Here is a 24,764-nt window from a genome sequence, read left to right on the forward strand (position 1 = left end):
GGTCTCCATGTGTCCAAGATTTCCTTTTGTTGCCCAGGTAGAGATATCCGCATATAGGGCCTATCGGATGCTTGGCATGGAGCTTAATTTGGCGAGGTCTTTTATTGCGAGGTTGAACAGAGGAGGAGAGATAAAAGCGCAGCCTGTGGTGTACCCCGGGATCCGATGGTATGGGGTTTATGTTCCTTGTCTTGAATTCGAATGTAGGCCTGTCGACCTGTGAGAAATTGCCAGATGTAGCATTTCGATGGAGGCGAAACGCTAAGGCGCTTGTGTGCTGTGCAATGTCAGTGCACGTTAAAGATCCCCAGGTGGTCGAAAATATTCCGGAGCCCTCCACTACGGCACCTCTTCCTTTTTTCTCTCAGTCCCTCCGCTATCTCTTCCCTTACGACGCGGTTCAGGTGTCCGCCGAGATTGAAGACAGATACTGTGCCATTCACTTTCCTCAAAAACCAAATTTATGGATGACGTTACCAAATCAGCGGAACAAAGAATCCGTCAGTTTATTAAAGCGGAAGCTTTACTACGCTACTTCGGTGGTTTCGTGTCATCAAAACGTGTCCGCCGCCATTGTGGGGAACTAGATAAAGAGAACCTCGAAAAAGTGGTTATAATCAAAGGAGGACAATGTGAGGATGGGGCGCAAAATATTTGGTGACGATCGGACGAATAGGTAATTAATTAGAGCCAAAATAGTGCAAAAAATGGCTTTGGTCAGGGCAAGAGTTGCGCCAAATTTGAAACGCCGGAAGTGTTTCTCATCGTTTGATTCCGGAGAAACTGCTTAACGAAGAAACTGCTTAGTATGGGAGTCCACAATACCTGTGCGGAGATCACCAGGGCAGTAAGAGGAGCGCAAATTTGGAGGCTTAGCTCCTCAATAGCAGGCAGGCAGATCCTCAATGACCTAGGGGAGAGCGAGAGGAAACCACCGTATACTGCAGAGCTAATCCCCTTAGACATTCGAAAGCATCTAAAAATTGCCAATATACCTAAGAAAATGCACCCGGAGCATGATAAAGAAAAGAGAAGACATAGAGCTCGAACAATAATTAACAATCTTGCCCGGGACCCGCCGCGTAACATAGCCTTCTGCGACGCAGCCTGTGGGTCCGATGGCGCCTCCGTCATTGCCACCGTTGATGGGAATGGGGAGAAAGTGACTGTAGCATCGATTAACACTAGGAATGCGTTAGTGGCAGAGGAGGCCGCTATTGCCCTAGCGTGCGTCAGTGCCAAAGCCAAGATCATCTCTGACAGTAAGGAGGTGCTCACGACTTTTGTCGCCAAGTTACTAAGAAGATACCTCTCACGCAGAGAGGTCTCCCTCATATGGGTTCCTGCTCATGAGGGCACAGTAAGGCTGCTCGCTGCTTTGCTCGAGAATTATACATCCGAGCTGCTCTGGACGTGCCGCTGAGTGGAAATAAAGAGCCTCTCATAACGTATAAAGAAATAACCAAAACACTTAGACTGGATAGGAGAACACTCTCACTTCCGGATAGGTAACTCACTCCAAAGGAGTGCAGGGCCTGGAGGAGGCTTCAGGTCAACAGATTCTTTCCGTACTCTTTACTACACGATGAAGACACTGGGGAGCCTGAGCTCTGCAGTAGCTGCCACAGAATGACTTCGCAAAACCACTTTATTTGGGAGTGTCAGGATTCTCCTGGGGCTAAATCACAAAGCATCCCAGACCTTGCCACCTGGGAAGAGCTGATCCGGAGCCACGACTTGGATCAGCTAAGACTCCTCATCCGTCAGGCGGAGACAGCTTACTACAAGACTTTCTCCGCGGTTTCCGGTGCTCAGAGCCGGCCGGGAGGCACCCACTCCTAATTGCTGCGCCCCCACCGTGAGGCCTCATGCCTTCGCCCCATTTTCTTGCCACTTCAGCATTAAATGAGCTAGCCTGCTGTAATGACCAGGGTTGCATGAAAAATTTCCATTTAAACTGTCGTTCGGCAAACATGCAAATAACAATACTGTAGAAGCATGATCACTAATTGATTCCTTTGAATTTTATTTCGACGTGATCTTGTTCACGGAAGCATAATACCACGATGATTCCAGTTATCTCAATCTTTTTTAAGAGAATTTTATTTTTCCGAAAATATCTACAGTGCTAAGGACTGTTTACACAGGTGGTGTGGTTTTCAAGGACATAACAATGAGTCATCATTGTACTGGTATCACATAGTTGCAAATGACATTTCAGTAAACAATTCGTGGTTTCTACACGAGCTGGCTTAAACCAGCTTCATTATGAACTTAAGTAGAATACAAGGAAGGAAAAGATGAGCAACACTCGCCAAACTTCCTAATACGGAAGGATGGGCGTGGACACACCTCTATCGCTAACAACAATGAAATTTGTTGACCAGCTGAGGAGGAAGGCCTCCTCACCCAACACGACGAGTACTTCATTGAAGTGTTTGAGCATCAAAGTTTTGAGGCGGTACAGTAAATGGAACATTGCTTTCTGCGGGCGTCCCCTCAAGACACCAAGTCCCCTCCTTTTCCAGAGTACATAAGCACCCACACACATTATTAATTCAACAAAGAAATCACGATTGCGACTCTGCGACCGCATGCGCACCTGGAACGTGTGCGTTACCAAGTGCCAGAAAGTGCGCGCGACTGGGCATTCAAAAGCGGCATGGTTCAGAGTTTCAGTTCGACCGCATTGCGGACATGAGCCGGAGTGCTCCACGCCCCACGCCGCTAGGCGGTCAGCTGTGGGTAACGCTTGCCATTCGCGAAGCCAGGTAAAATTGGATACATCAGCGGGGTGAGAGGCAAAGATTTTTTGCTTCCGCCTTTTGCGCACTTTCCTGCGCTGGTCTACATTCACGGTGCGAAACGCAACATATTCGCAAGTTTCACTCGCGGACAATTCTTTCAAATCACATTCAGGAAGTGTACCTTCAAGAAAATGTAAGGATCTCACGACATATGCATAGAAAGCTGGCGACTTTTCAGCCCCAGGGTCTTTCCAATTTGATAACTAAAAGAAGCGAATCGATGTTCCCATCAAATATGCGGTGAGTGCTCTTCCTCGGTACGCTGTGTCTCAGATAAGGTCCCACATGGCCCTTAAGGCCAATACGCGACACATAACTTCAAGATCCGGGTTGCTGAAGCCACCCATGTCGGTGGGCAGGCGGTGTCACATATATTGAGGAGCCTAAATTAAATTTTAAAGGAAAGGTGTGAAGAAGACGACGTTGATTAACCAAAAAATAAAGAAGAAGAATCATTCGGTGAGGTGGAGAAGCATTCGGTGAGGTGGAGAGAGATGATTGGTGGAGAAGAGAAGAAAAAGAAGACGACGACAAGGCTTATGTGGTCTAACGCCGAGGCTATAAAAGGGCGAGGGAGAGTAAGGCACGGCGGGGGGGGGGGGGCAGCAGAGAAGCGGAGGCTCCGGCAGGACAGGGATGCATCGGCTGGAAGAGGGCGACGCCGGCTACTGCTCTGGTGGGCTCGCGTTCTACGGCTTCGCATCGTGGACTTCCTGCCGTGCCTGAGCTCGTTCCATGGAGCCAACGGAGGACGCTACCACCTGCTACGGCCAGGAGTGTCTCCAGCGCTGTTGCCACCCATCCGGGTGGTGCCCCCAACGCCAGCAACACCGGAATCGCCTCCACGGGCGCTTGGACGAGGAGCTTGTACTACGCAGCCAGCGACGCCGCCAGCGACGCCAGCCCAATCACGTCGAACGCCGCCTCGACGCCGGCTACTGGATCCATACAACGCCGCAGCCGCACCGAACCAACCGTGAGCACGAACGCCGACCGCTAATAGTAGACGCTGGTTGCTGTGTGTCCGGGTCGTGTGTATTTAGTCTGTGTTTTGTCTTAGTTTTGTTTTGTGTTCTAGTGTGTGTGTCACGTAGGGTGTATTAAATGTGCGTTTGTGTGGGTACACCTGTCGCCCAGTCGGTCCGAGTGTTATTTGGGGAGATCTGTGACAGGCAGACAAAACCCCTTGCAACGCTCACTGCGTGTCTACTCCAGAAGAAAGCCAGAAGAAAGATCCACACGCTGTGGCCAACCTCTGGAGGACGCGGCGATGATGGCGCGCTATCTTTGCTACGTAGAATAAGGAAGCTATTATGCTTGTTCTGATAAGGTAAGCTAGTTCGGAGAAAGGTAGGTCGAAGAATTTTGCGCTGATCAGCTTTGCGTTTTATTTCATTCCAGGTGGCTCGTGCTACGTCACCGCAGGCGAGGAACGTGACACCAAGGGCTTTTACGCCACCTACCCATTGGACATCCTCGGGAAATTGATCATTAAAAGATCCAAAGCGTAACGCCTGGCTTTTAGCTGGATTGAGACGTGCACCTGACAGGCAGCTGTAAGTGTGAAAGAGCCTCAGAAGTGCTATATAGCTGTCAATGTTTCTAATAAACAGAAAAATATCATCGGCATAGCTGCTACTTTAACCTCGCCCAAGCCTGGGAGAGGAAGGCCTCGTATCGACTAGCAACTTTGAATTTGTTGCAACAGCGGTTCTATGCAAAGGACCAAAAAAGAATTGATGACAGTGGGCAGCCCTGGCGTATTCCGCGGCTCACTGGAATGGGGTCGGTTATCTGATCGTTCACTGCAAGGCTTGCTAAGTCGGTGTACAACAATCTCAAGAGATCTGTCAGACGCCCTGGGAAGCCAAATCAGTCTAGAACCGTGAGAAGGTAGTCACGCTCAACGCGGTCAAAGGCTTTTTCTTGATCTAGGGAAACAAAAGCTCCCGAAATCGGCGTGCGAGCAGCAAAAGTGAACAAATCGCGGGTTAAAGCTAGTGACGAAAAAAGCGTGCGTCCGGGCACACAACATGTCTGAGCGTTGCTTATTATGTCAGGAAGAGCTGACGTTATGTGGTGTGCTAATATTGCAGCTAGAATTTTATAATCGGAGTTCAGGAGGGAGATAGGCCTCAATGCTTTTGGGTCGGACGGCACATCACCACTCTTTAGAAGGAGCACTACATGACTCTCGCGAAAAGATTCCGTCCGAAACCCGTCGACAAGAAGGTCATTGAGCATGGACAAAAGATGCACAGGTATCTCCGTGAAGAAGGTTTTGTAAAAAACAAGTGGTAGCCCGTCTGGACCGGCTGCAGCGGTGGCGTTCATTCCCTGGAAAACCAGGCGAAGCTCTTCCAGCGTCACTTGATTACATAGGCTGTCGCGGCGCTCTACAGGTATGCAGGCTATCCCTGAGCAAAATTCACGAAGAGCTGCTTTTAGATCACTTATGCCTATGTTCTCAGTTGGAAAGAGGCGAGTAAAAGGTTCACTAAAGACAGCCGTGATGTCCTCAGCGCTATCTAACTGTTCACCATGCGGAGGTTCGACAAACGGGATGGTTGCTCGACCCTCTACGGAACCGTAGCGAACGCTGCGGAGTACAACGGGGTCCGCGACTGGTCTACCTCTAATATAAGTTTGTGCTGCAGTTCGGGAGCTGAGGCGGAGCAGAACTTTATAGCGCGCTTGTAGCTGATTGAGGTAATCCTGCATTGCAAAAGTGAGGGGCACACCACGCTGCACAATGCGTGCCCTTCGAAGGTTGTCGTTAATTTCTGCAGTTAAATGTAACTTTCTATCTCTGCCAGCTTTTGTCGGCTTGTCACGCCAACTAGGTTTTAAGTCGCCGAGCTGCGTGGTTGTGCGGGATGACTGCACGTTTCTGCGAGAGCTTCGCGTAGGATGGCCACACTTTCGGGGTCATGCACTAGTGTCATGTCAATTTTCCAAAAATTCTTGGATGGGGCGGGCTGACGAAAGTGCAGCCTCACAGATACTGGAAAATGGTCCGTTATGCGCGGAACATCTGGCGGAAACGCCAGGACTTCGCAACTAGTGACATGAGTAGTGAGAATTGGCGGAAAGTAGAAACGATCGAGCCTATCTCATGTTCGAGCCCTGTTGCCATGCGGCAGCAAACTCGTTACCATGTAGTTCTACCCATGGGTTTATAAGGTTAAAGTTATGAATGAGCTGCTTTAAAGCTCGCCCACCAGTATACGGCCGGCCTTGTCTGCGACCGCTTACATCCCTGTAGGAATCCTCGACGCAGTTAAAATCCTCTACTATAAAAGTTGGATAACTGTCTAGCGTGAAAGAATCGAGAGAATCAAATAACTCAAATGTAAAAGAACGTTGGACTGGAGCGTACACTACAAGCGCTCTCACTCGCCTTTCATGAAGGTAAAAATCCACGGCTAGGGTGCGACCATCAAAGCCGTACGTGCAGTGGGCACCGCGGCGGAAGTGTGGCTTGAGAAAGACAACTCCAACGCCAGACATAAAAGAATCCGTAAGTGTAAAAAAGTCATCAACACAAAAGCGCGAACAAAAGGACTGAACATCATACGGGGAACTAAAGTTGCATTCTTGTAGGAAAAGAATATCCGCGTCGAGTGCTCTGGCAAAGTCCACTATCTCCCTCTGCTTATCCAGGTTTTAAAGTCCCGAGTATTCAGAGAGAGAAAGCGGACCGCCTCCATTGTAAGAATAGCACACGCGAATATTCTCGAAACGAGGAAAAAAAGAAAAACAAAACTAAAGCGATTATTTTAGGGGATTTGTGCCCAGACTGCGTCGGGGCACTAGGGATCTTGCGGGGCTTACTGGTGTTAGGCGAGCTGTCGCTGTCGGTCGTCTCGGGGTGTGCCCGTTTCATGAATGTACGGTCGCAGACATTGGAATCGTCACCCGCGGGTGAACCAACGAGGGGGCGGAGTGGATGTTTCGAGTACATTTTCTGTGAGTATAGGTGAAAAGTCTGCTCATGCGCACGTTCTGTACGACACTAGCCGGCATGTCATGTCTGCCGGTGGGGGTGTCGCGTCCTGTTGCACGGGTGCCACGTCCAGCTGACTGGCGACGTGGCTCGGTGAAGTCCTGACTGCTGTCACCGCTGGAGCTGGTGCTGGCCTCGCTTGTCCGCGAAGTTGTAGCGGCCAGTTGCGGAGTGTTCCCGCCTATGCTCTCTTCGCTAGACTCGTCTGATGTGGTTGACTGGAGTGCAGGGAATTTATCTTGTGGTTCATCGGTGTCCTTGGTTAATAATAATAATTGGTTTTTGGGGAAAGGAAATGGCGCAGTATCTGTCTCATATATCGTTGGACACCTGAACCGCGCCGTAAGGGAAGGGATAAAGGAGGGAGTGAAAGAAGAAAGGAAGAATAGGTGCCGTAGTGGAGGGCTCCGGCATAATTTCGACCACCTGGGGATCTTTAACGGGCACTGACATCGCACAGCACACGGGCGCCTTAGCGTTTTTCCTCCATAAAAACGCAGCCGCCGCGGTCGGGGTGTCCTTGCTTATATGTGCATCTTCCTCGCTTATCTTCTCATCGATAACCAAATCTTCAGGGCCGGAGGCTTGATCTGAATCGCCACCGATGGAGTCGCCTGGTGCATGTGTAGCAGGGGTAGATACGACCTGCACTTCAGCAGCCACGGCTGCCGCGAAATATCTTGGTCGTACACAGTCAACAGTGGCGTGGCCCGGTGCACCTTCAACATGGCTCTTCACAGCCCTCGGTGGCGTGTCCGAAAACGCCGCATCTCGAGCAGCGAGGGGTGTGGCAATCTCGTCCGATGTGGCCGGCAAGGCGGCATCTTGAACACAACTTTTGCACAGCACGGTAGTCGCACATAACAGTGTGACCTTGGACGGAGATAAAGTTTGGGATCGGGGTTTCATTTCAATCTTCGGCACTCTTATGCCTGTGCTGATTCCATGCCGGCCCTTGAAAACAGGCTGATAGACTTGATGTACGTTACCGTACGCTGATAAGGCTGCCGCGACTGAAGCTTCAGCCACCCATAAAGGTACTCTAAAGACTGAGACGTGAACAATCTCGGGTCCAACACTTACTACAGGTACCGAAACTCCGTTGAGAAGAATGGCTCTCCTGTTCTTGATCTTTGATGCTGCGCTGTCCGAAGCAGTCGCAACGCCAAACTACTCCTCCCATGTGTTGGAGGGACATGACCCCTGCGGGGCCGGTGACAACTTCCAAGGCATCGATGATGTCGTCGACAGTGCTGCCATCAGGTACACTGAGGAAGAAGCAGTGCGCCTTGGGCGGCGATTCAGCGAAAGCCATCGCGTGGCAGGGCGGGGCCCTAGCTCCAACAGAACGAGGCTGTGGTGCCCGCGCGGTTGGAAACTGGGCGGAACTCCAAGACGATCCGGCGGGTGGAATCCAGGGTCCGCCCTGAAGCTGAAGATCGCTGCACAAACGGGCAGAGTAAAGGCACTGATAGTTTGTGACCCAGCACCAGGTAAGTATCTCAATCTTACTGACTATAGTCACTTTGTTGAGAGGTGTGGTCGCACGGGCGGTGATGTTTGAATACGGGCTCTCAAAACGCGCGTTGTAGATGTAAATAGCAGTTTTACAGAATATACACCGGCCTACGAGATTTTAATTGCTGAAGGCAGGAGATACGTGTATAGTGTGCTGCGTTGTCCACCCAGTGGAAATTTTAATGCATTGGTTCCAGTTTTTGAAATTCTTTTGGACCATGTAATATTAAATTACATTATTTCATTCTGGTGATATCAATGTTGTCATGGTCACTACTTGGCATCGCAAGAACAAATTCTTACAATGCTACAAAGTTCCGTTTTCTTTATTTCATTGATGGACCAACGCGTGTCATCTGTTCAACTGTAATATATTTATTGACCTCATTACCAGTAACACTGACAAATGCAACACACATGCCGGAACAATTCTGTCCGACGTCCGCGACCACCTTTCTGTGTTTGCCTTCCCCCCCCCCCCCCCTCCGGACCGCAGTTCTTATCTTATACCAAAAAGTGCTGTGTCATAATACAGACGAATAGACAACACATGTCTTGAGAGTTTCCGTACGGTGGACAATGAAATAAGGTTTAAGCCTATTGAATGTCTCAGGGAAGTTAAAAAAAACGCATGATACTCTAAGGACTAAATTAAAGACAGTTTACGATAAGTGCTTTACACTAGTATGTAGCCGTAAACGTAGAGCTAAGAAAGCCTAGATCGCCGAAGAGTTACTGCGCGAAACAAAGAAGAAACAAAAACTGCGCGGGCGATTTCTGAAGTCTAGGAATCTGGTAAAGCTGCAACAGTATAAAATATTTCACAACCATCTCAACAAGGAGCTTTGCAACGCGAGGCTTGCATACTTTATACTGAAGTGTTTTAATGTCGTTTAGCGATTCTGACTTTAAACCACGGGATCAGCTATATAAAATTTTGAAATTTATTGAAGAGACTATCAATGATAACATCGTAAGGGATGGTAAACTTATTGAGGGCGAGGAGCTTTCGAAAACACTAAACAGCTTTTTTGTTAACGTTACAAGGGCGCCTTGCATTTCTTTCACTGGTACCATATGGTGTGATTATGGAACGCCAAGTATTCTTGAGTCGATGTTCTTACAACTTTTAACGGAGCACGAAATAAGCAATGTTAAATCAGAGGACAAAAACACTTTTCAAATCAGACTTTTCAAGTTTGTGATTAATAAACTCGCACCGGTACTGATAGGCATTTAAAATCTTGCTTTTTAACGCGAACTTCTCCACACCAAATGAAATTGTAAAGTTTGATGCGCTTTATGAGAGCGGCGCAAAAAGAAAATTTTTCTAATTAAAGACCAATTCTAGCTCTTCCTGTGCTGTCCAAGGGCATAGAAAAAAATATCTATAAAAGACTAACCATATCTTTAGCAAAACACTACGTGCTTTCCGACCGACAGTACGGCTTCAGGTAGGTGACGTCAACCGAAATCGCGTTTAATAAACAGAGTTGATTATAGATTTAGCCGAGGATGGAAAAAGTGTTCTCGGAACCTCGGAACTGTTCTATGAACTGAATCTATGCAGGCATTTGATTTAATCTGCCATCGTCTGCTACTGCATAAGCTAAACCATTATATATTAGAGGAATAGGTCAATCGTTAATTCAGTCCTGTCTGGAAAACCGTAAGCAAATGGTAGTTAATGTCCACAGTTCATCAGTATTGAAATATAATTTTTGTGCAGTCCCACAGGACAGCATCTTAGGCTCTTTTTCATATCTATATTAATGATATATTTCACAAATCGTCCCTTGTGACATTAATAGCTTATGCCGACGAAATCGGAATGGTATTGCTAGGTGATAATGAAAGGGATTTGTTAGTGCATGGAAACAACTTTTTAGAATATTTGCGCGAATGTGCGGAAAAAAATTGCATAAAAGTAAGTCCTATGAAAACATGCGAACATCATCTTCCGTTAAAAAAAAAATTGGCAGTGGCTTAGCTCCGCTATGCCAGGATATACGTAGCGGGAGGTACGTTTCCCTGGCTGAGCTTGTTGTTGGCACTGTATGTTTAGCAATGAGAGACATGTCGGCTTGAAATGTCCGGGTCGCAGATGCACTTTCGGAAACTCGAATGGTTCGTGATTACCACGAAAATTACCACGAAAGTGGTAATCCCGAAGTGTTGAGCTCGTTCTACGACGTTGCGAATAGTCACGTCCAATAGCTTTACTTTAGCTCAATTCAGGTGGAGGTACGGCGCCAAATACAGGGTTCGACTGGCTACATAAGCTTGAGCGAGACGGAGCGCATCGCGTCCGTGCAAGCCACCGCGCCGGTTACACGGCCGTTATCCTGCTTCTTTAAGAGTGTTAGCTTTTATTCTTCACGTTGCTCGATTTCTAGGGGCCTGCTACCACCCCCGCGGCGTGAAATTTTCTGTCCCAGGAGTTCAAGATGGCAAGATAAAAAAGGGACTGAGAGAAGAAAGGAAGAAAGAGATGCCTTAGTGGAGGGCTCCGGAATAATTTTGACCACATAGGGATCGATATAGCAATGACGTCACCAATCAATCACCAATTGGGTTGCTATATCGCTTTACTATGGGGGCGCCTTCTTTTTTACACTTTCGAACCCGACCGCTGCCTCTTGCGCTGAAGGACGTGCGTGCGGTCATCCACGACCATTTCCGAAACCAGCACCCCGACCCACGCATCGCAGGAGGTGATCGCGTCGACAGCATCAACGGCTGTCGCGCACTTCCGTGGCCGCAACGTGCAATGATCCTCCGCGCGCGCATTGGCTGAGTGTGGCCCGGGGAACGACGGGAGCGTCACCGAATCGCGACGGGTGATGTGTGTGACGGATGCGGTGCAGTGGAAACACTAGAGCACCTGCTCTTTCCCTGTGCCACGTACGGCGATGCTCGTCGCGATATGCTTGCGGCCTCTAGGGCGCTGGGCATGCTACTAGACTCGTTCAAGCCGCTACTGTGGCCGCAGGGCAGAGCGCGCACCCATGAACGAACCCTGGTGAGCCTCTGTGCATTCCTCGAACAGACGGGCTTGACGTCCCGTCTGTTCTCCGCCAGGTAGTTGCACGCAGTGACCGAACGCTCCGCGAGTTCAACCTTGGACGATTAACAACTGGTCGCCCCACTCCAGTTGTAATAATAATACTAATAATTGGTTTTTGGGGAAAGGAAATGGCGCAGTATCTGTCTCATATGTCATTGGACACCTGAACCGCGCCGTAAAGGAAGGGATAAAGGAGGGAGTTAAAGAAGAAAGGAAGAGAGAGGTGCCGTAGTGGAGGGCTCCGGAATAATTTCGACCACCTGGGGATCCTTAACGTGCACTGACATCGCACAGCACACGGGCGCCTTAGAGTTTTTCCTCCATAAAAACGCAGCCGCCGCGGAAAAATGCTAAGGCCAGTTGTAGTCAACATTGTTCTGTGCGCGTGTGTTTTTATTGCTCCATCATGAACTAATCACGCGCACAACCTGGACCAATTCTTAGTGTGTAAATAGTTTGTGTATATTACCTCTCCCCCTACCCTCTGTTCCTGTCCCCTCACCTCTTTCATTTCATTTCTCCATTCTGCCTGCTATCCTTTATTTCCGCTGCCCCAGCTCAGGTGGTTTTCAGTATCGATGGCAGATGCCGGGGCTAGCAAAAATGTTTCCTTCCTTTTTACTATTATTTTAATAAAAAAATAATGTAGATTAGCTCGGCTAATCCAGGATATACAAAGCGAAAGATATCGGCGTTCACTGTGTTCGTTGGTGTTGGCGTTGACAATGTTCTAAACGCCGATGGCTTTGAGGAAAGGAAAGGCGCATAACTGGATCCCTGGATATGCGGACGCCTCATTCGTGTTTTGGCACATGTGGCTGTGGTGAGAGAGCGAGATGTGGCCAGAATGCATTAGCGCTGCATGCCATCTCCCAGGGTGGTAGGGAGGGCGCGCTGCCTATCCAGTGTGCGGAACTCAATAAAAGCAGGATTTTGTAGTTGAACAAGCCACGTATATGGAAGCGAGATTGAGGTCTCCACTGAGCCACGGAGCCGGTTTGTACCTTTCCTTCTATGAAAATTAACGTCCCTTCCAAAGTTGTCAATGCCAATAACTCTATGAACGCCGTCGGCTCACTTGTTTTGTTTGGTTTTTGAGTAAAGGAAATGGCACAGTAACCGTCTCCAATACCTCGGTGGACACTCGAACCGCGCCGCAAAGGAAGGGATAAAGATGGAGGGAAAGAAGAAAAAGAGCGGGGGAACATCTGTGACTCAGTGCTACTAGTGGCGCATGCGCAGTAGTCACTAGGGAGCGAGAGAGAGAGAAAGAGTCGGCGGAGACCACCTGCGTCGTGCGTGACGCCAATCGTGCTCCGAAATACGCCGGCTCGCGCGAAGCGCGGTGTTTACTAGCGTAGTGAAGCTTTTCGCTTCAAAAACCACGACCACCATCATCAGTTGGACACCAACGCCACGTACATGAAAGCGAGATTGAGGTCTCCACTGATCCACGGAACCGGTTGTGCGCCTTTTCTTTCGTGAAAATGAACGGCCTTTGCAAAGCGGTCAACGCCAATAACTCTATGGAGGCCATCGACTCACCTGTTCTGTTTAGTTTTTGAGTAAAGGAAATGACACAGTAACCGTCTCGCATATCTCGGTGGACACCCGAACCGCGCCGTAAAGGAAGAGATAAAGGAGGGAGGGAAACAAAAAAGAGTAGTAGTAGTAAGCGGTCCTCATTAAAATAATTATAAAAAGAAAGGAAAAGATTTTTGCTAGCCGCGGCATCTTCCATCGATACTGAAGCACCTGAGCTGGGGCAGCGGAAATAAAGGATAGCAGGCAGAATGGAGGAATGGAATGGAAGAGGTGAGCGGACAGGAAGAGAGGATAGGGGGAGAGGTAATATACACGAACTATTTACACAATAAGAAAGAAAGAAGAAAAACTGAAAATTGAAAGTTGCATTTTGAGGAAACGCGCGTCTAGGCGCGCGTTGTGACGTCATGTGCGTCTTCGGAGCACCGCCGCGACGAAATCGAAATTTCGCGGCCAGTAAAGATTTCGCTTTAAAAAGCCTAGCTCTACGAACTTCGAGCTCATGCTGGACAACAATAGAACTGAAGTAGTATCAATCATATAATGCCTAGGCGTGGTGTTCGCGGAAACCCTCAGCTGGGACAAATATATAGACACTATCCGCAAGAAAGTTAACGGATAATAAGGTGTTCTGTGTCTACGTATAGATATACACCGCCAGCAAAGATAAAATTGTGATTTTTAATGCAAGCTATCTCCCTATTATTACCTACTGCATAACTGTGTGGGGTACAAGAACAAAACACAACAAACATAAGTTACTAGTTGCGCAGAAACGTGCAGTCACAGTGACATCGCACAGCACATGGGCGCCTTAGCGTTTTGCCTCCATAAATACCGCGGCGGCGTGCGCTGGCATCTCACACCACACGGGCGCATTTTAAAGCGTAATCTTTACTAGCCTCGTCGAGCCAATGTCATTGGCGCGGTACATTTGACCTTCAAGTGGAGGAGTGGAGGTGTGTCAACCACGTGACATACCAAGTTGCTCGTTGCAGCTGCAACCGCGCCGCCGCTTCGCCAACTGTGTCCACGTGACTGACCACGTCACTCAGCGTTCGCTTGAAAGGGAGGCAGCGCCGCTTTCGCGTGCATACACACTGCTGCCTCGTAGTTCCTCGCTATGGACGAAGCGAGTCGGCCGGGGCCGTCTCTGCCGTCGGGACAGACTCATAGACAACGGGCTAGATCATGCTAAGTATTTAGCTAGATGTAGGGAAGTTTAACGTGCCAAGCTAGCGGCAGAGAACGACGAATAATGGGAGCGTCGACTGGCTCAACGGCGGTTGAAGGATGCCGGAAGGTGGCAGCGAAGGGCTTTGGTAGCAGCCGCTGCTGCTTCTGCCGCCACCATGATTTCGGCTTTGGCGACGGACTAAGAGGTTGAGTCTAATCTGCCTTGGCAACACAGCATAACGACGCATAACAAAGCTTTCGCTTGCATAACCTTACTTAGCCGAGCTAAGCCGCAGCCATTTCTTTTTTAGCGGGAGCTACACTAGGCTACCAGTCCAGCATTTCGCGGTACACGCGAGAGGCCAGTTGTGCGCATGCGCCGTTACCGTGGCAACCGGGGAGGAGGAGTGGGTCGCCGCGCGCTTCGTCGCCGCCGTCGCTGCTCTTTCTTCCGGAGTCCCTCCTTCATCCCTTCCCTTATGGCGCGGTTCAGGTGTTCGCCGATATGTGAGACAGACACTGCGCCATTTACTTTCATCAAAAACCAATTTAAACTTACGGCCGCGGTCCGCGGTGTCAGTCTCCACTGCAGGCGTCGCATGGATAACACCTACAGTTCCGCTGAACGCATCAAAGTGCACCGGCGTTTTACGAAAATTTGGTTTTGGGGGATATATAGTATATAGGATACAGACACTACGATGTACGATATATACGATATATTAGACAGATACTGCGCCATTTCCGTTCCCCAGAAACCAATTATTATTATTATTATGAAAGGCAATGGCGCAGTATCTCTAACTGTATCGGCGGACACCTGAACAGACCTTTTCAACGTTTCTGATATTGCATTGACTCTGGATCAGTTACAATCGAAAGAAAAGTAATGATACAGGAGTAGACCTGGCCAGGCCTTAGTTTACTGCTAAAGTCGTTTAAGCTTATCTAATGTACCCGAAAGTCAGAATAATCTCATGAATAAATGAAGGATTATTTGGAACCCGACGTTGATACAAATATCACCCACACGATTTCACGTTAATTGTTTCTTTTGACGAGCCGTCCATGGCATTTTTAACGTTGGCCGGAATAAAAATTCAATGTGTTCATTGAGGGCTACTCGACCTTGCCCGGTTTTTTCCTCCATCCTTCCACGCACAAAAAAAACAAATCAAACAAACTGGGAAAACGGTTTTTTTTAGAGTAAAATTTTTTCCCGGAGTCATGCCATCATTAAGCGCCGGTAGTGCTGGACTTTGAGCTTGGAATTTACGCCACTTGAGTGCCGCAGTCTGCTCCCAGAGATGGCACGAGCGGATGGCGAGCGTTTTAGCTACATTTGAGTTCTGAGCAAAATAGAGCGCGAAAGTTGAAATGAGGGGTGTCAGAGAGGCACAAATGGGCACGAAATATCAAATGAATAAAATAATTTTCATGAGCCCGTCTATGTCACTTCTGTAGGGACCATTGGTTTTTATCCGTCCTGACAAATAAAATAATTACTGTTAGTTTTAAAAAAATCTTTTTTGAGGAGATATACATTGATACCGTGTGCCAGTCTGAACTTGCCCGCACCTTGTTAGCATAACCAAGATCGATCGGTCGTGGCCGTAAACGTTGGCCGTAGCACAAGAGACTCAAGCGCACAGTGAGGAGCCAACGCCATCTGTGGAAGAGCTGCTGAACTTGTTCCAAAGGCTGGCCTCGGGGCTTCATTAGGGGCTGATCTAGTATTGGAAAATAAATAATGCAGCAAAATGAAACAAAAAATATGCCGTGTACCGCTGTTAATGTGCGCAGTTGATTTCAGGCTGCGCTTGACGATTGTTTTCTAGAGGAAGCCGTAAAGCCGACTTCACCTTATTACACTACATTTCGTGATAAATGCTTCACGAAGTAGCGTGCAGTGGTGGGCGTCGTCGCTATGCTGGCAACGCAAAAGCGCGATTTTCAATTGTGCGCGAGTAGGCCGAAATCTGCTGAACGCTAGAACCGACATTAATCGCGCGTCTTACATTCTAAGATTCTTCGGTGGGCGTTCGAAGCGAGCGGACGTGTATTTTAGCTCTCTGCTCCTTCGGACGCTGGGCCTAAGGCTTCGCGGCGTTGCGGGGTCTCCCCATGGAGGCCACAGACACCGTGAACGAGCGAAGGCCTGTGTTCGGCGGTGACAATCAGCAATGCAGGGCAGGCCGCTCACGCTCACGATCACGGAGACGAACGCCGTCCAGAGGAAGGTCGTCCAGCACCATTCGGCGAATGCAGGCCGAGATCGCTGATCTGCGGGACACGGTGAGGTGCCTGACGGCGGCGCTCATCACCACCTCGGAGAACCTTGAGTCCGTCATCGGGACATTGGACGTGTCGCCGGCGGACCCATGCGTTCAAGCCTTGAGGGACGCCATGGCGCTCGCTCACCAGACGCTGAACTCCATGGCGGCTCCCTCCCCGCCATTTCTGGCCACCCCTGCGCTTCCTGCCGCCATTGCTACTCCTGAGGAACCGGCTGTGATGCCCTCTCTCCCTGATGCTGCTGCTGCGGGCTCACCGCGGACACCTGCAGCCGAGGAGAGCATGTGCACCCCAATGGACGAGTCTGCTCTCCGGAAACGGCGACGCTCAACGGGGTCCGAGGAGGAGAGGGACTTGGAAACCAAAAGGGACATCGCGGTGGCCAAGCGGGAAGCTCGAAGGCCCCCCACCGTCACTGTTCCCTCTCCCTCCACACTCGAAGGAGCAGGGCCTTCCCAGCACGAGCCCCATGGAGCCCACGTCCAGCCTGCTGCTGATGCTGCTGCTGTTGCTGGTGGGGAGACGGCGTCCGGAAGAAAAACAGGTGCGACCTCACCAAATCCCGCCGCACGAGACCAGGCTGCGGCTGGGGCTTCGTCTGCTGGCAGCGAGCGCGCCCGACTCCGCGGCGCGCCGCAGCAATGCCCCGCAGGCAGCGGCGACGCTGATGCTGGGGCCAGCCTGGTCCCGTGGCGCATTATAACTACCAAGGCGCAGCGGCGAAGGAGAGCTGCCCTGGAGCGAGCCGCGGCTGCTGTGGAGGTCCCGTCCAGCCTGGTGGGGACGGTGCTGTTTCGGCCGGCGAACCGGGGCACCGCCTTCACCAGGGGACAGGGCTAGGAGTTGGCCGAGGAGATCGGATCCCGCCCGGGCGTCCTCGCCGTGCGGGTAAACATGCGGCGGAATGTGGTGGCAGCGGACGCGGGGAGCAGCGATGCTCTCCAGGCCCTGCTAGCCACGGCCGTCATCCGCGGCGTGCCAGTCTGCGCCAAGGAGCCTCCTCCTCGGAATCAATGCTCCGGCCTGGTCTTCGGTGTGGACGGCCGCAGGACGGCGGAGGAGCTGCTAGCGGCGGCGGAGTCAACGGTACCGATGGTGTCGGCGTCTCTGTCGGGCAGCACACTCGCTCTCCGTTTTGCGGCGCCGACACCCCCGGCGTTCATCACCATATTCAAGCGCAGGCTCGCGGTCCGCCCCTGCCGTCCCCGGCCGCTCCAGTGTGCAAAGTGCGCCAGCCTGGGGCATGCCACTGAGGTGTGTCGTGCTCCTGCCCGATGCACGCGTTGCGGCGGGCCGCACGAGCCTGCAACCTGCGCGAGCAAGCCCCGCTGCATTAACTGCGGGGGGCGGCACGCAGCCATTGACCCAGCGTGCCCGCACTGGCAGCGAGAGCGTCACGTGGCCACTTTAATGGCCACATCCATGGCCCCGATGTCCAGGCTGGTTGTCCGAGCCGTCGTCCAGGCTGAGACAGGGGCCCCAGCCCAGCAACATCAGCAGACGCCGCGCGCTCTTTCTTATGCGCAGGTCGTCAGGGGAACACCCCAGCAGCAGCAGCAGCAGACACAGAAGCAACGGCAGCGCCGGCAGCGGCAGCGGCGATCCGGTTGCCCGGCGTCCCGTAGAGCGCGGCCCGAGCATGCGGCCGCTTCTCACGGCCAGCCCCCTGATGCACGGGACGCGGAGATCGCGCGCCTAAAGCTGGCGTTGCGCGTCCTCAGCGCATTTTTCCCGGAGGGCACCGATGGACACCGGGCTTGCTTAGAAGCAGCGGGTGCTCCCGCACAGATAAGCCAGCATGATGGCTAGCCGCCGGACTCCCTCTCGCATACCATCCATCCTGCAGTGGAACGTGCGCTCACTTGCGGCGCGGTACGCCGAAATGCGAGTTCGCATCGCACAGGATTCGCCGGAAGTTATCGCGCTGCAGGAGGCGTACGTACGTTCACATGACGGGGAGCCCCAGATGCGGCTACCTGGCTACATTGGCTACCACTCAGCCACCACGTGCGAGGAACCCACCTGTGCTGCAGTGCCCTGTTGTGTCACATCTCATCGCCCCGGGAAATCAAGGTGCGCGATATACGTGCGGCAGGACGTCCAGCACACCCTCGTCGGCTCGGCGGCGGCGACATCTGACGCCCAGGAGTGCGTGGTGGTGACAGTGCGCGTCGGTGGTGTTGACACGTCGGTGGCCAGTGTTTATGTGCGTCCAGCTGTCGCGTGGAACGCGCTGTGTTTTCGTGCTGTGCCCCACGCCAAATCATCTGCGGTGATTTTAACGCCCACCATAGTGCGTGGGGCAGTGCGCGCCACTCCGCTCGTGGAGACGACCTGCACGACGCAGCAACGCAGCTAGGACTCACCCCCTTGAACACCGGCGAGCCCACCTTTCGACGACGCGGAACAACCGGCTCCTGTATCGACGTTGCCTTCGCATCCAGAGGCATCGAGGTGACATGGCGCCGATCACCATCTCTCTGGGGCTCGGATCATTACTCCATCCTTATTGAACCCACTGCGATGGAGGCGCGACCCAAACGTACCTACTCCATTACCAACTGGAGTGCGTTCAGGCGGGCGGTCGACGAGGCGGCGGCCACTGGCGCAGATTTCTTTTCAAGTCTAGTCCGAAGCGCTCTCGCAGCCACCCAACGAGCAGAGGTAAGGGCAGGGCAGCCCACACCTGATATGAAGCTGCTCAATCTGCGCGAGAAGAGAGATCGCGCAGAGCGACGAGCCGACGGACTGACAGAGCCGCCGACTGGACTGTCTACAACCGCTTGGACGCAGCAGCGCGCCGCCACGCCAACAAGCTATACCGCCGGCAGTGGGCTTCTATATCGGACGTTGTTACAGCGCTGGAGCATGCCAGGGCAGCAGGCCAGGTTGCGCTGCTGCTGCTACTGGACGTCTCGGGCGCTTTTGACAACGTTCACCGCGCACCAATTCTCGCGGTGCTTGAGGGGGCCGGTGTGAGCGGGCGCCTTTTGCGATACGTTCATGGCTTCCTGAGCGGGCGCACCATGCGCGTACGGGTAGGGGATAAGCTCTCCAAGCCTCGCCCGGTCGACATGGGCGTGCCGCAGGGCTCTGTCCTATCACCATTTCTGTTTAATGTGACCATGTCGGTGGTGCCGGCCTCCCTCCCCACGGGCGGGCGACACCATGTGTACATGTCCATATATGCAGACGACATAGCTCTGTGGTGCCGGGGACCACCGGGCGAGGCGTTCCGCGTGCGGGGGTGCCTTCAGGGACCCCTGACCGCAATCGATGCCAGCTTGCGCGGCCTTGGTCTGTCGCTGAGTGCGGACAAATCGGTGGCCATGGCCTGCGTTTCGCGCTCGCGCGCGCACCTTGCGCCACTGTCACTGGACGGGACTCCGATTCCTTGGCGTAAATCGGTGCGGTACCTTGGCCTGGACATCGACTGGCGCCTTTCCTTCCGCCCCGCGGCGACCAAGGCCTGTCTGCAGATGAAGAGGATCACCGCCGCCGTGCACAAGCTCACCGCTCGAGGCCAGGGCATCTCCCAGCAAGCCGCGCTGCGTCTATACAATGCCGCAGCTTTGGGGGCGGTGCTCTATGCGCTGCCGCTCGTCACGGTGCGCAAGCCGTGCTGGAAGAAGCTCGAGCTTCAGCACCGCAAGTCCCTGCGCGTGTGCCTAGGCCTGCCCAAAATCTCGCAGTGCGCCGCAACGCTGGCCGAGGCAGGAGCGTGGCCCCTTGAGCTCCAAGCAGCGCGCAGGGCACTGAATCACATCGACCGGCTTCACCGAGCACCGGACGGCGGCTCGCTTCTGCAGCGTATGCGCTCGCACCCGCGCTCACGAATGGGCGCGGCGCTGCTTGAGTATGAGCAATTGACCCAAGGCCCACCCCCCTACGGCTCCTGCGCGCCCTGGCCTGCTGCCTCGGAGGTACAGCGAGAGATCGTCGGCATCGCGGGAAAGCGGAGCACACCCCTCTGCGCTGTGCAGCAGCTGGCCAGAGCCGTCATACACGAGGAGCTCCAGAACCATCTCCTCGTGTACACCGACGGCTCAGTGGCCCGCGACAGCTGCTCCCTTGCTGCGGCGGCCACCATCCCCGCCCTGCGACTGCACAGCCAGCAACACGCAGCCTTCCTGGGCTCCTCCACCACGGCGGAGTTGATGGGGATCCGGCTCGGGCTGGACCTGCTGCTCACCCTCGGCCCTCCGCCGCCCAGGAGTGCACTGCTGTGCGACTCCCGCGCCGCCCTCAGCCGCCTGCAATCTAATGGCCGCGGTACCCCACTAGTGCGGGAAATTCGCTCGCGCATCGAGCGCCTCGCGCAGAGAGGTTGTGCCGTGCGTGCACAGTGGGTGCCCGGTAACTGCGGCATCGCCGGCAACGAAGAAGCTGACGACCTCGCGACCGCTGCGCACCAACTACCTGCCAGCGATCTGCCCCTTGCGCTGGAGGACGTGCGTGCGGCCATTCACGACCATCTCCGAAAGCAGCACCCCGACCCACGCATCGCGGGAGGTGAGCGCATCGACAGTGTCACCGGCTGTCGCGCACTTACACGGTCACAACGTGCAATGATCCTCCGCGCGCGCATTGGCTGCGTGTGGCCCGGGCAACGACGGGTGCGTCACGGAATCGCGACGAGTGATGTGTGTGACGGATGCGGGGCAGTGGAAACACTAGAACATCTGCTCCTTCGCTGCTCCGCGTTCGCCGATGCTCGTCGCGATATGCTCGCGGCCTATAGGGCGCAGGGCATACTACCAGACTCCATCAAGACGCTATTGTGGCCGCAGGGCAGTGCGCGCACTCGTGAGCGAACTTTGGTGAGCCTCTGTGCATTCCTCGAACACACGGGCTTGACGTCCCGTCTGTTCTCCGTCAGGTAGTTACACGCAGTGACCGAACGCTCCGCGAGTTCTACCTTGAACGATTAATAACTGGACGCCCCACTCCAGTTGTAACCTACACAGTGCTGTGCGCGTGTGTGATTTAATTCCTCTAAAATGAACTAATCACGCGCACAACCTGGACACATTTCTTATTGTGTAAATAGTTTGTACATATTACTTCTCCCCCTGTCCTCTATTCCTGTCCCCTCACCTCTTTCATTTAATTTCTCCATTCTGCCTGCTGTCCTTTATTTCCGCTGCCCCAGCTCAGGTGCTTCAGTATCGATGGCAGATGCCGGGGCTAGCAAAAATCTTTTCCTTCCTTTTTACTATTATTTTTAATAAAACCACTACCACCACCACCTTACATTCTAAAAGCTTATGTGGCTATTACTAATGACGTACGGAAAATCTCGTGGCTATTACTAATGACATACTAGAAATCTCGAAATGCAAGCAGGCGCCTAACTGAAGCGCTAAAAAAATCAACTATTCGACTTAATTCAATCAGCTTACTACTTAAGAAGATTGACGTATTTACTAGTTAACACTGTTATTACTACTCGGTAAAAGCTGTCTTTTTACTGCGGAAAGTTTATTTTTAGAAATTGGTGGCGGACGTCCCTCACACACCCGGTTCATGTCTATAGGTGCTTTCCGTCGTTCCCATGCCGCCCCAGCGATTCTGTCGCTATAGGCTGATTCTGTAACTTTTTTTCAGCTGCTCTGGAGTTACCAGGCATCCAATACTCTATGCTGTGCTTTTATACCTTTTGCAGTTCTTAATAAATATTTAGCAGCTACTCCTTAATGTGGCGCGTTATTCCAACAGTACCCACAGCATTTCGCAGAAACAGGTATGAGAAATGTCTCTCACGATCACCACGCACAGATTGGAGTCTGTGGCGCCGGTGCACAAACAGTACCCGCAGCATTTCGCAGAAACAGATATCAGAAATGTCTCTCACGAATGTCTCACATGGATGCTAGTCTCATGCTCTTGAATGATATAGTAGAAAAAGTTCAGAGTAGTCAAGCGGATCCCTTGGCCGTAAACAAAGCGCTCAAACTAGACAATGAAATGCTAAAAAATAAAATCACCAATCAGGATCAATATTCCAGAATTAATAATGTTGAAATCAAAGGTGTCCCTTGCACACAGGGCGAGGACTGTGTTGCAATTGTGGCGTCGATTGGAGAGAAAATAAGCTGCCCTGTTGACACTGCCGACCTTGACATTGTTCATCGGGTGCCCGCTCATTCAGGGCAGAACATCATTGCTCGCTTCATTTCCCGCGCTAAAAGAAACGACTTGGATAAAGCTCGTCAGTCACGGCTTGACACCGGTACGTTAGGTTTGCAGGTAAAGGAGCCACTTTATATAAATGACTACCTTACTGTGGAAAACAACAAACTTCTCAATAAGGCACGAACACTCAAGAAAGAAAAGGGGTGGCTGTTTTTCTGGACGAAAACTGCCAAATTTTGGCACGTAAGACAGAGACCAGCCATGTTTTCCGTATTAAATCTGAATCCGACCTTTTAATTTTCACTTGAGATTCTGCATTTTTCTTCCAATCTCTTCCATCAATATGGCCTCATACTTCACGTCTTCCGATCTAAAATCTTATCTTTCCCCCTCTTGCAGATCTTTTATTCATTTCAATGCGCGAAGTCTAAGAAAACTTTCGGACGATTTTACTAACCTATTATCGGCCACTCAACACCAGTTCTCCGTAATCTGCGCGAGCGAAACTTGGCTGTCTGATGCCGACAAGAACCTGTATACGTTGCCTTCATATAGCGCTGAATACTGCCATCATAGCGATAGCGCGCACGGTGGCACAGCGATCTTTATTTCCTCTTGCTATTACTATCGTCGCAAACTTGGTCTATCGCTAAACGTGGGAAATTGTGAATCTGTAAGGATCGAACCAGACGAATCTTTCTTTTCACTAGATAGAAAAAATATAGCCATTGGCTGCATATGCCGGTCACCCTCGTCCCACGTCAGATTTCTGCTCAGCTCTACACTCAGTCTTAGGGGTACTGTCAATGGAACGAAAAAAATGCTATAATAATGTGTGACATCAATATTAACACATTAAATCCCGACTGCTCCTCATTTGTAGATTATTTGGAAGTTTTAAATACTCATGGCTTCGAAAATCTTATCAACATTCCCACACGCAATTCCGCTAATGATTCAAGCTCCCTCAAAGATCACGCTTTATCAAGCCTAATGTCCGCCCCTGATGCAGGTTTCATAGAAGCCGATATAACAGATCACTAGCCTATTTTTACAGTTGGATAACTGTGTTAACTATGTTAGGCATACTCAGTTCATAAAAAAAACAATTGAACTCTGCATTATTCCTTGAACGGGTTTCTATTATTGACTGGTCAGTGGTTAAGGCTCTTGATGACACCGATATTGCATTCAATCAGTTCTTTCTTATTATCTCTAATACTATCGATGAGTGTTCCACAATATATAACTGCAATAAGAAGTTTTCAACTCCGAATAATCCGTGGATGAATTCTGGCCTTTTAAGCAGTTTGAGAAAGATAACCTGTATATAAAATGCAAAAAAAAAACAACCATTCAACTTAAGGCTTTTAGCGCGTTATAAGAAATTTGCTAATGTATTAGGCTTGCTCCTTAGAACAGCGAAGAGAACGTATTATGAAAGAGAAATAAATCACGCCGGAAATAACGCTCATAAGCAATGGAAAGTTATTAATTCCTTCCTAAACAGAAACAACTCGAAAGCTCCCATATCAACAATTACTTCCGGTAAGGAAACATATACCAATCCCTCAGACATTGCTGAAGCCTTTAGTGATTCATTTGCTCTAGCCTCAGGAGTATTAAATACTGCTGCTAATCACACATTACAACGATCTCCCAATAGCATTTTCCTTTTCCCTGTCTCTCCTGATGAAATCGGCAATATAATACGCAATGTGAAAGACACCAGTCCAGGTCTAGGTAGTATACAATCATCCCATATAAAGTTAATTGCGCATCTCATTTGAGATGTCCTCGCCCATATTGTCAATCTGGTCTTGAAATCAGGCACTTTCCTTACTGCATTGAAAAAGGCAAAGCTAATTCCAGTCTTCAAAATGGGAGATAAAGAAATCATTTCTAATTAGCGCCCAATCGCCATTTTATCATTTTTTCAGCAAAATTATTTAAAAAGCCATTGTTATCCGTATAAACAGTTACTTAACAAAATTTGAAATTCTCTCACCTAACCAGGTTTGTTTCAGAATGGGATTCTCCACCGAATTAGCTGTGATCGCTCTCACCGATAAAATTAAATCCTACATCGACGCAGGTAACTTTGCTGGTGCATTATTTATTGACCTTTCCAAAGCTTGTGATTCCCTCTACCATGCTATTTTATTCAATAATATTAGCACTGTCCGCATAACTGGGCCTGCACTTTCGCTAATCA

Source organism: Amblyomma americanum, chromosome 3, assembly GCF_052857255.1.
Source record: "Amblyomma americanum isolate KBUSLIRL-KWMA chromosome 3, ASM5285725v1, whole genome shotgun sequence".
Classification (NCBI taxonomy): Eukaryota; Metazoa; Arthropoda; class Arachnida; order Ixodida; family Ixodidae; genus Amblyomma; species Amblyomma americanum.